Source organism: Carassius gibelio, chromosome A12 (assembly GCF_023724105.1).
Source record: "Carassius gibelio isolate Cgi1373 ecotype wild population from Czech Republic chromosome A12, carGib1.2-hapl.c, whole genome shotgun sequence".
In the NCBI taxonomy this organism is placed as follows: domain Eukaryota; kingdom Metazoa; phylum Chordata; class Actinopteri; order Cypriniformes; family Cyprinidae; genus Carassius; species Carassius gibelio.
Window position 1 is genome coordinate 6,140,809 of NC_068382.1, and position 12,704 is coordinate 6,153,512.

Genomic DNA, 12,704 nt, shown 5'->3' on the forward strand with positions numbered 1-12,704 from the left:
GATGTTCATTTTTAAATAATACCCTATTGCATCAAAGTTTGTTAATACTGTATTTATGGGGTGGATTAATTTGATCAGTTGTTTATTATTCATGCAAACATACATATTGGCCACCAAACGTGTTGTTTTCGGATAGTCAAGATTACATTAGGCGATACGTGACGGCTCCAGTTACAAGGTTTTTTTTTTTTTTTTTTTTTTTTTTTTTTTTTTTTTATTGCAAGAATAACAATTACAGAAAATGAACACACATACAAAAAAAGAATAAAAATAGAAAATAAAAATAGAAAATAAAATAAAATGCCAGGGTTAAAGATACACAAATGTAAAATACAAAAATTGAATAGAAATAAAACTCAATAGACCAAACAAAAAATTAAAGGCTTTGACATTTCACAAAATCTTAAAATTATTCAACAAATACATGGTTTTAACAGCTTTTTTGTTTGTACTGTCCTTAATGGAAACCATATAATTTTCTAAATCTTTCAATACCACAGAAAATAAAGGATTCTGATTAGTAAATTTGCACCTATGAATATGAAACTTAACTAAAATAATCAAAAGATTAATAATATACGCTTCCTTTTCCATACTCTTTTCATATTGTAAAAAACCAAATATTACATGTTCGTATAACAAAAGAAAATTACAATCTAATTTGTTATTTATAAATTTAGAAACTTCCCACCATAGCCTTTTGGTATACCGACAGTGCCAGAAAATATGAGGTACAGTTTCTGGCTGCAAAAAACAAAATGAGCAATTTACATCAATGTCTTTGTTAAATTTGGATAAAAAATGTTTAGCAGGGTAAAATTTATGCAGTATCTTGAACGAAATTTCCTTGACCTTATTTGTAAGAATATATTTATTAGGTAACAACCAGACCTTATTCCAATTAATAGTTCCAATAAACTTTGACCAATAGAAAATAGCATGTGGTTTACTTACAAGTTCTTTTTGAAAAAGGGAACGTATAGCCTTATTATTTTTGCTTGTCGAAAAACAAACTTTACCACAAATCGTATCAGTAAGATGCAATAAAGACACACGTTTAGAGTATGAAATACCTCTACATAGAGAGACAACACCCAAAGAGATAGCACCAATTACAGAGGCAAATTCTTTAGGGGAAACAGGGAGGTTGAAGTATGAAAGAAACTCATCATAAGTCATTAAATACCCCTGATAATTCAACAACTGACCAACCACAAGAATGCCCTCATCAAACCAAGTTTTCAAAAATATACTCTTATGTTTGTATAAAATATTACAATTATTCCAGATGTAATAATGATGTGGAGAAAAATTATGCTTGTAAATTAACTTCCAAGCCAAAAGTGCTTGCCTGTGAAAAGCTGACAGTTTAACTGGAAGTTTCTCGATTTTATAATCACACATAAGCAAAAATGAAAGTCCACCAAGTTTGTCAAAAACCGATTTAGATATCATATTCCAAACAGAATCAGTGTTTTTTAGAAAATATTTCAACCAGTTAATTTTGAAAGTGTTATTTAAAATAGAAAAATCTAAATAATCAAGCCCTCCATTTTTATATGAATTAACAATAACAGATTTTCTAATATAGTGTATACGGTTTTTCCACAAAAAATTCAGCATAATTTGATCAATTATCTTATTTGTTTTATTATCTGAGTGTATTGAGGAAGCTATATAAGTAAGCCTTGAAATACCTTCCGCTTTAGCCAGCAGACAACGACCTTTGAGAGACAAGTCTCTCTGCAACCAAATATTAAATCTGTTCTTTACTTTTTTAATCACTGGGTCAAAATTTTGTGAGATTCTCTCCTGCTCATTTTTAGTAATAACCATACCCAAATAAGTAGGAGAATCCTTTACAGGGATATTACATATATTTCTGTAATGGCAACTTTTTAAAGCAAATAGTTCACATTTTTGTAAATTAAGACAAAGCCCTGAGGCACTGGAAAAAACTTCAATGATCTTGACCGCTGACTGAATTTGATCAACATTTTTCAGGAAAAGAGCAGTGTCATCAGCCAACTGACTTATCAGAACACTTCTCTCTTCAACTTGAATTCCTTTTAAATTGGATGATTTAATAAAGTGACAAAACACCTGAGCAACAATAAGAAAGAGGTAAACTGAGACTGGGCAGCCTTGCCTAACTCCTCTTTCCAAATTAAATCTTTGAGTAGTGCCATTCTTTAATTTCACAGAACTATTTCCCCCCGCATAAAGAGTTTTCATAGCATTACAGAAATAAGCCCCAAACCCAAAGTGTTCTAAACAGTAGAAAATAAAAGGATGCTCAACCGAATCAAAGGCTTTGAAAAAGTCTAAAAAAAGTATAAAGCTATCATCATTTATAAGGTCAGAATAATCAATAAGATCAAAAATAAGTCTAATGTTGTTACATATATGACGGTTTCTCATAAACCCAGATTGATTTTCATCAATAATGGAATCTAATACTAATTTGAATCTTTGGGCAAATACCTGAGCAAATATTTTATAATCATTATTTAACAAACTAATGGGTCTCCAATTATCAATAAGCAACAAATCTTTCTTGGGCTTAGGAATCAAACTAATTATACCTTGCGTCATAGTTGTAGGAAGCTGTGAGCACTGTAAGCTTTCAGAGTATACTTCAAAAAGAAACGGGGAAAGAATCTCAGAAAACTGCTTATAGAACTCTGAAGTAATTCCATCATTACCGGGTGATTTATTACATTTTAAATGTTCAATAGCTTGCTTAATTTCCGTAATAGTAATTGGTAAATCACATAACTTTTGGTCCTCTTCAGTAATTGTTTTAACATTTTTAAGCTGGTTACAAAAAGAAGTCATATTTTGCTCACTAAATTTAGAAGTATATAATTTAGAGTAATAGTCATAGCAAAAACTAGAAATTGCGTCAACATTATCTGTAATAGATCCATTAATATTCATTTTAGAAACAGAGTTAAGTTTAGCTCTCGACTTTTCAAGATTAAAAAAATAAGCAGACATCTGTTCTCCATGCTCTAACCATTTTTGCCTTGATCGAATAAAAGCACCTTGTGCTCGCATTTTGTACATATTATCAAGCTCATTTTGCAGCTCTGTTAGACGCAATCTCTGTCCTTCTACCAGGTCCACCATAGAAATGTTAGAAATGGCTAAGATTTCACTAACAACCTTCTCTTCCATAAGACGTTGTGATTTAACTAATGTGCTACCAAACTTCCTCAAATATTTTCCAATTTCAAATTTTAATAATTCCCAATTATGACGAAACAATCCTTCCTTTTTAGCTTTAATCCAATAATAATTAATGAGTTTTCCCAATTCCTGTTTAACTGCACTTAATTTAAGCAAAGAACTATTCATTTTCCAGTATGAATTATAGTTGTTACAATTCGTGTTTGGTGAAATATTAATTGTAATTAATATGGCCTTATGATCAGTTAATGGTGTTGGCAAAACATTAACCAAAATATTGTTCCCATCAAAATGGTTAGAGACGAGCCAAAAATCAATCCTAGAACGTCTACTGCCATCCTTGTTACTCCAAGTATACACAACATCATCTACATTTCTCTCTCTCCATATATCCATCAGATGAAATTGGTCCATAAACAGTTTCAAATTAGTATTTAAATTTGAAGGTCGTCTTGGAGGCCACCTATCTACTGACTCGTTTAACACAACATTGAAATCCCCCCCTATAATTAAAAAAGAATCAGGAAATTTGGATAACCAAAGTGTAAGTCTTTCCTCCAACAAACATAATAACTGGTCATTTTCAGATTTGCTATTATATCCATAGATATTAACTACTATAAAAATTACACTAAAACATTTTAGAATTAAGCAAATAAAGTGGCCATTTTCATCACTATCCACATGTAAAACCTCACCTCTATAATTATTTTTCAGGCAAGAAACCCCTGCTGAGTGTTCGGTTCCATGAGACAGCCAAATATCACTGCCCCATTGTGATCTCCAAAAATTAACATCAGAAGCAATAGAATGAGATTCTTGAAAAAATACAAAGTCATTATTAAACCTTTTAGTGAACAAAAACAAAGCCTTACGCTTAACGTTTTCTCTTAAACCCCTGGCATTCAAAGATATAATGGAAAATGACATAAACAACAAAAAGTTAACTGTGAACAACAAAAAACTTGTAACCTCTTATAACAATCAATATATTAAGATAAAGTTGGCAAAAAGGTCAACCACAAAATATAGCACCATAAAGACTTGAATTTTGTGCAAATAAGCAATCTCTTCAATAAGAAATAAAATAAAATCTTGCTTCATTTGAAACAATAACTGTCCCAAAGTGCAGATATGCATATAAGATCACGCAAACACGCATCTTATGTCTTCAACTCTTCATCAGAAATCAACATGACTTCAACAGCATTAGTTCCCAACTCAGTCGACCGTGAGGATAATTTCACCTTGACCTTGTACAAAGGCTCTGCCTCCAACAAAGTAAGCAGTTTTCCCAGCCGCTCGAGCTTTTTGAACTTCCGGCCACAACTTCATCCTTCTCTCGCGATCTCCCTTGGAAAAGTCCTCTCTAAACTGAAAACCCTTGTCCCGCAAATACGAGGAGCTTTTGGCAGCCTTCCAAACTGCATCTCTGTAGGAGCGCGTGGAAAACTGTATTATGGTTGCTCTAGGCCTACCGCTGTTCTGTTGAGTACTTCCGAGACGGTGAACAACATCAATGGCACCTGGAAGCTTATCATTTTCGCTGGGAAGAACAGCTCGACAGATATTGATAACCTCTAGACGAATATTTTCATCAGCTGCCTCTGGGATACCTATGATCTTCAGATTACGTCGTCTCATGTAGGTTTCTAGATCATCCATTCTTCTCTCCATTTTGTTGACCGGCTTTTCAACTTGATCCACACGCCGCTCTAAGCACGCCACCTTTGCTGTGACAGTCTTTAAATCAGACGACACAGCATCCACTTTTTCTCTCAGGTCGGTGATCTTTCGCTCTATCGCGTCAGAGCGGCAGTTAATCAGCTGCGTTATGTTCGCCAGCTGAGAAGAAATATCAGCACTCGTATTATCACTGGCCTTTTTTTTAGCAGCTGGTGACTTGCTTGGAGTAGCAGGCAGAGCTGGGAACTCCTCTTCTGCCAGGCTAAATGAATCCTCTTCGTTCATGCTGACAACATAATCATGCCCGCTGCTAACCACTGAGAGTGTGCTTGTGCTAGCAGCACTAGCATTGCCCTTTTCCTTTTCAGAAAACGCTGAGAGCCCTCTTTTACGAACCATGGTGAAGCAAAAAGAATCGGCCAATATGCAACAGGCTGTTGAAAAACTAGAACATCTAATTACTGCTTATAAGCAATATTTATAGGACAACTTGGTGCAAGCACTCAAAAATGCGACCGTTCAGGCAGCCATCTTGGTCACGCCCCGGCTCCAGTTACAAGGTAAAGCGTGTGTGATACATAATTTGACGTCATCGGTCCGTGTTCGAAATTTTTTCTCCCTTTTCAAATTTCATATCACATCAGAAAAGCATTTATCTTCAATGGAAATTAAGAATATAATCAAAAAGTTTAGGGTAGGTGTAGGGAGGGCTTTATTGTCCCATAAATTAGACTCAGTAAGTTATTATTTCATGCTGTTTAATAATGCACTACAATACTGAGGTGCAGATAATTGCCAAATGGAAGTGTGAGCCAGCAGGTACTGCCTTTTTGCCATTCTCAACAATTACAGATGTTTTCCATTGGAGTCTAGGCTACAGTAATCTCTGAATCTCAGACATAGCTTATTTACTCCATTTTGCCTTAAAAACATAACGTCTACCTTGGGTGTTTTGCAAAATACAAATGTTGGTTCAGCCTTCAGGATAAACAAGACCTTGTTCAAGTTCAAGTTCATGTTCATGCATCGTTCATAAATACTGTTATTTGTTCTGAAGTTACCACATCTTCACATATTGTATGATTTACAGGACATGATTTATGGAAGTGTGACCTCAGTTCTTCCAGAGAGCAATACTTCATAGCTGAATACTCACTTGTGGTTGTACTTTAGGACACTGAAATTTTTGTCATCGGTTTGTGCCAATGACTGGATCCTGGCCCTTCAGAAAATCATCCTGATCCTGATGATAGTAGGGAAGTGGCTGCTACCGATCGCTGGAGGGGTCACCAGAGATGAAATATCCCAGCTGCTGCTCATCTTCGTGTGCACAGCTGCTAAAATCCTCAAGTTCATCAGTGAGACACTCAGTGATGCGGAGTAAGTGATGTTGAGACTAAAAAAGACCTGCACCGTCTACATTTATTTCAGCTCTCAGTGGTATTTCATATTCAGCGTTTCATATTTGAAAGCCTCTAAATTCTAAACATGATCAATATAATTTTGAAAAAGTCCCCCTTCTTGTTGTGTTGCAGTGCTTGTCATCAAGTTTTTAAATCTTTACTTAATTAATTTACATGTGTAGTAATTTACAACCTTAAGTAATTTACATTTGCTAGATTTTATTTACTTAAAATATATAACAAATATGATATATCAGGCTTTTGCTTTCTCAATCATCATTGTATTGCTTTGCATTATATGAAAGATCATAAACTTGATCATAAACAAATTATTGGAAGATATTATGTAAGTATTCTGCTATTACATATTACACAATTTACATTAAAAGCTATGAGAACAATATTTATAGCTACCATATACATATTAAAATTTTTGCTCATTTTGGGCTTCTGAATAAAATTAAGGCTTTTTTTCCTCCTGGTATGAGTTCCATATTCTCTAATGTCATAATACATGAACCATAAAAGCCTCAAATGTGACCCTGGACCACAAAACTCTTAAGTGTCAATTTTTCAAAATTGAGATTAATGCTGAATAAATAAGCTTTCCACTGATGTACAGTACAGACTAAATGTTTGGACACACCTTCTCATTCAAAGAGTTTTCTTTATTTTCATGACTATGTCACACTGAAGGCATCAAGGGCTATTTGAGCAAGAAGGAGAGTGATGGGCTGCTGCGCCAGATGACCTGACCTCCACAGTCACCGGACCTGAACCCAATCCAGATGGTTTAGGGGTGAGCTGGAGCGCAGACTGAAGGCAAAAGGGCCAACAAGTGCTAAGCATCTCTCGGGGAACTCCTTCAAGACTGTTGGAAGACCATGTCATGTGACTACCTCTTGAAGCTCATCAGGAGAATGCCAAGAGTGTGGTAAGCAGTAATCAAAGCAAAAGGTGTACTGTACTTTAAATCATCATTTTGGTACTGCTAAAATATACCCCAGCGACTCAAGACTGGTTTTGTGGTCCAGGGTCACAAATGCATTTTTTTTTTAAGATTTGGTCTGAATGTACAATAAACTAAAAAAAAAAAAAAAAAAACAAACTCAACATTATATATCAGGTTTACAAGGTTAATTTTCCAAATGCTAAAACAAGGTAAAAAAATGGTAAACCAAAACCCCACAGAGTTTCAATGTCATATTACAATATTTCCTTAGTCATTAATATTTCATTATATTCTGTTCCTTGTTCTAGGAAGGACAGTATACAGTTTGTGTGCATTATTCTTGCACTCTGGACATTGAGCATGCTACAGATTCCTTTGCATTTCTCAGGTCTGTACCCTTCTATAACTATTGTTATACACAAACATATGAAATTAATTATTGCAGGAATTATAGATGCAGAATTTGAAGTATGCATAATCATAACAAAGATTGACAATATAATTTGAATCACTGTTGTAAAATTCTTTCCTGTTTATCATTGGCATCTCTCGGTGGTGAACACCAAACCTGAGGATTTGTGTGAAGGCCAGGCTGGCTCTCTCATCTACAAGCTCAGGACAGATATATGCAGGAACTATTTTTCTTCAAGATGGCCCCTTCTTTGTTGTCCGACTTGCAGTTATGATTTATTTTTCTTTCATCAAATGCTGGTCTTCTTTACCATGAAAAACTTCCTAGTTGTGTTGATTAGCATTTACAGACTGTGGGTCATTTGAATCACAGTTGTTGTTGTTTTGTTTTTTTTGACTCATTGTAACAGAACAGCTTATTAATTATGTATACATATACAACATGTTACATTATTAATAAGGCGGTCAAAGTATGAGAGTGAGAAATGTGGTGCTGTTTGTGCAACTGTGCTATTTTTTAAGACTGCTAATGCATGAATTCAATTTGACATCACAAACAGGTGGATTGCCGCTGCTGACACTGCCGTCAAGCTAGGTGGGCGTGGTTTCAGCAACCAGCTCCCGCCTTTTTGCCCATTTTCGATTTTCCAGGAGTGATGCTCGGTGACGAGCTGCCAAGATGGTGACGGCCAGCTCCGCCCACTTTTTGCTTCAAAAACACTCTTCGGAAACCAATGGGTGACGTCACACTATGTCTATGGTTTTATACAGTCTATGGTCATGACTGCCAACTTTTGAGTTCAACTTGGAGTGAGAATTTCCATGGCAGGCCGGTGGAGGTTTTGGTTGGGGTTGCTTTGTTTTTTGCTTGACATCTGAGCATGCCTAGTAGTTAACGTCATGACGACTGGTACTGTGTTTTTATCATAAAATTATGTAAAATTACTATTGGAGTGCTGCAAAACTAATACATTTACACCACAACAAGAATAGAATGCACAGGGAGAGATCTGCAAGAAAAATATATAATTCGTCAAAACTGATGTGCATTATGTAATGTGAATGAGACTAATGTAGTATTTAAAAAAGACTTGAATTTTCATAGTAAATTATTTTTGAAATGCAGTTGAAACGAATTGCAAATGTAATAACTGGTAAATTGCGCAGTTCTTTTGCTGTGCATTGCTATTGTTGTTCAGTGAAAAGTTATTAATAATTATTTCATACATATCTATGGTTTACTCGGATATATGTGACAATAGGGAAGAAAAGACTAACTTATGGTGTTATGGTAAGTATGGTGTTGAATTGTGATATTGCCGTTTATGCTGAGGTTGCAGGTAAGGTTTCCCCCTTCCATTCAGATCATGTTTTGCACACAACAACACAAGTTATTTAATATTCTCAATTCTGTATTATATGTATGTATGTATGTATTTAATATGCTTAATTCAGTAATATGCTTTATTCCATATTCCTAACTACAATCAGCAGTTCTATCAGTCTTGTATTCAGCATTGGGCTTTTTTTAATTATTATTTTTTTAGTCACCCTAAGATCATTTTTGTGATTTTTTTAACTTTTTAAGTTAAAATGTTTTTAAGTTTCTTACTAGAAAAAAAAAACATATTTCACAGTATTATTGTCTTTCCTGTATTTTTGATCAGTTATATTCAGCCTTTGTGAACATGAGTCACTTTATGCTTTTATGTACTGTTGGCCAAGAAGGGGTCAAGCTCAAAGCACAAAACACTCAATGAAAATACGTCACTGTGCCCTTTGAGGGCAGAGCATGTTTACACAATAAAAGTGTATGTCAAAATATAATTTTTAAATGTATTTTGGCTTTCAGAAATTTGGGATGTCAAAAGGAGGAAAAAGGATAGGATCATTTTGTTAAGATTTTGAATCAGGAAGAAGCTGAAATTGCAGACTTGCTTATGTTGACCTCATGTCAAGAAATGACTGCAAATCTTGATAACAAAAAAACAGATACATAAGCTGAATGGTGCTTTCCTCTTTAAACAATGGATTTCTAGAGGAATGCAAGTTAGATAAAGATGGTCCTAATCATAGCTCACATAGCTGAGATTGAGAGCGGTGATCTGTGGATGTGTTTATCTGTTTGTTCTGTCCTCTCCTGCAAGGCTAATTGTTTGAGAGGAAGTCATGTGTGATAACATTCAGTTATCTTCCTTTATACATTTGTTGTCATTTTCTACTTTTGTTCTTTCTGACTGTATGAAAGCTTTTCTAATGAAATACTTTTAGAATCCTACATTTACAAACACTTAACTTTAGTTTATATGATATTTCTTAAATGATCAACTAAGCTTTTTGTTATGTTTTTGCATTTTTTATATGTGATTTTATTGAAGCATTTGATCACTTGTTACATCAGATCTCCACCAGGGGGCATCAGGTGATCAACAGCAAGAGCAACAAAAGTAGAACGTTTATATCCAACAAACAAGATCACATTTTTAGTTTCATTTGAGTTCATTTTAAACGTAAGTTATTTATATCATAATTCCTAATTAAATTAGGGGATGATGGTTCCAAGTAATAACCCTATCGGTTTTTATGCAACAGATTAACAAAGATCAATTTTAATGTGATCATATGTGCTAATCTGAATATTCAAAATGAAATATAATATACTATGCAGCTGAAAACAACCCAGTGACATTACTTTAGCTGACTGATTCTGTTGAAGTTATTATAAGAAATGTATCATTCATAAATATAATAAATGAATAATATACATTTAAAATTTATTAACATTACAGTCACAAGATTTTGTCTGATTGATTCAGTTGAATTTTTTATAATGTATAATTTATAAACATAATAATTTATAATTCCTTTAATCCGAAAATGTAATACATGTAATAATACATGTATAATTTATTATAATAAATTCATCAGAATCAATCAGCTCATGTCAGAAGGTTTCATAGCAGGATAAACACACACACACACACACACACACACATATATATATATAAAAACAGCAGCAATAAATTTGTAAAAGTGAGCTAAAAATGAAAGGTAACATCGATAATCTATATATTCGTGTTACAAAGCCTCTTATATTAGAAACAAAGAAAACAGATCATGAATCTGAGAATATATGAATAACCAGCAGTGGAAGCATCTATTGATTGTTCTGGTGTGACAGTCACTAAATATGTGTCCAGCTCTTACACTAAATAGAGATCCTTCTTGTGTTGTGTACCAACAGCATTGTCCTGTTTGAGGATCATAGTCAACTAGAACAAAGTAGTGTAAATAACATGAATATAAATTATTTAAAAAAATGCCATTTTGAATAATGAAGTTCCATGACTTTTCCAGTCATTTGTGACTATTTTTTTCTTTTTCTTTCATTTTTTGGTTTAAATTTTAATTGCACTAACTAAGACCAACTCCTATAAACTTTCAAGACTTATTGAGATTTCATTTATTTAATACTTTAAGATAGAGGCACCCAGATTTTTAATCTGAAAAGCCAAAAATCAAACTTAATTGAGGGTCATGGCCTAAAAGTTAATGTTGCATTATATCCAACAATATATAATAAAACAACAACAAAAAGTTAAAACAAAAATACAAATAATTTTAGTAATTTTAGGACATTTTAGTGAAGGGGTCCCTCACACTGAGTGGGGAAATCATACCCTTAAAAGTTTAAAAACTGTTTTGGACCATGTACCTCTTAAAATTGAGTAAAATAGCATACATTGAAACTTGTACAGTTAACTATTTAATACAGAGAACAACATAACACAGAATAAAAATGAGCAGTTCAAACAATATCTGTTTTCCAGATTTGCAGTTTCCATAGATCTGCATGCCTCCTGTCACTGATAGAAGATGAAGATGAACTAGAATCCTGAGTCTGCAAAGCTTGGACCTTTTGGTTAAGATCTTATAGATTCAATTGTATATTTTATATAATTTTCTTTATCATTATTTCTATTAATTACATCATTACCACTACCAGTACAATTGCCATTAATTACTGTTATTAAATACTGTATATATATATATATATATATATATATATATATATATATATATATATATATATATATATATATATAGCAAGAAACAAGGATCCCAAGAAATTGAAAAGTTTCTCCACAGGGCTAAAATTATACAGACTAAAACTATGTTTATGTATATGTTAATTTATGTAAATATGTGAACAGTCATTTTAAGTAAATAAAAAACTCCAATATGAATATATTTGAAATTAGTTTTACTATGTGCATTGTTCATTTAAATACATTTTTCTAAAATTTCATTTTGCTTTAAAACAGGATTTAAGCAGATATTTTAATTATATGTTAATTATAGACTATATATATATTGCTCTCAGTTATGAAAAGAGTAAAATCACATCGTCAAACGCCCATGAATTATTTCTGCTTATAGTCTGCACCTTCCATAATCATTTGTTTTTTGTTTTTCTAGCACTTCAATTTTCTTTTGTTGTTGACGTGTACTGTCCCTATACAGCTTCCCAGTCAGCGTCTCTAATGTGTGACTTCAACAAGTGCTTGTACTCTTCCAGAAACATGTCCCGACCTGTACCTGTAACGCACTCCTGAGACCTGAGCTCAACCCCTCAGTGGAAGCGTCTCGCAGCAGTTTGTGATTACAGCTCTGTCGACAGTTTAACTGCACTCACTGACGGGCAGACAGCAGCATTAGCACAATCCTAAACTGACACAGGAAGTCTCCACACATGCCGTCTCCCTGCAAGTCAAGTTATATAATCAGATTCTGACCCTCTCGCCAGGACGCCTGTGTGTCGGAAGAGGATTAGGTCAGGATCAAAGAGCCACATTATACAGGATGTCACTTTTTTCTGAGGAATTATTGAAGCAACTTAGGGGCTTTATGTAATATTATTTTTGTCAGATATTATTGAGCAATATATTTAACCCCATGTCTCCAAGGGGTTAAATATGTTCTTTAAAGTGAAATACAACATACATAAAACCAAGTATGGTGACCCATACTCAGAATTCATCCTTTGCATTTCACCCATC

General features: G+C 33.7%; 1 pseudogene; it reads left to right on the forward strand.

The window, feature by feature from the left end:
• Nucleotides 1–5,387: 5,387 nt before the first annotated feature.
• Nucleotides 5,388–9,816, forward strand: LOC128025621 (transmembrane protein 26-like; annotated as a pseudogene).
• Nucleotides 9,817–12,704: the final 2,888 nt, after the last annotated feature.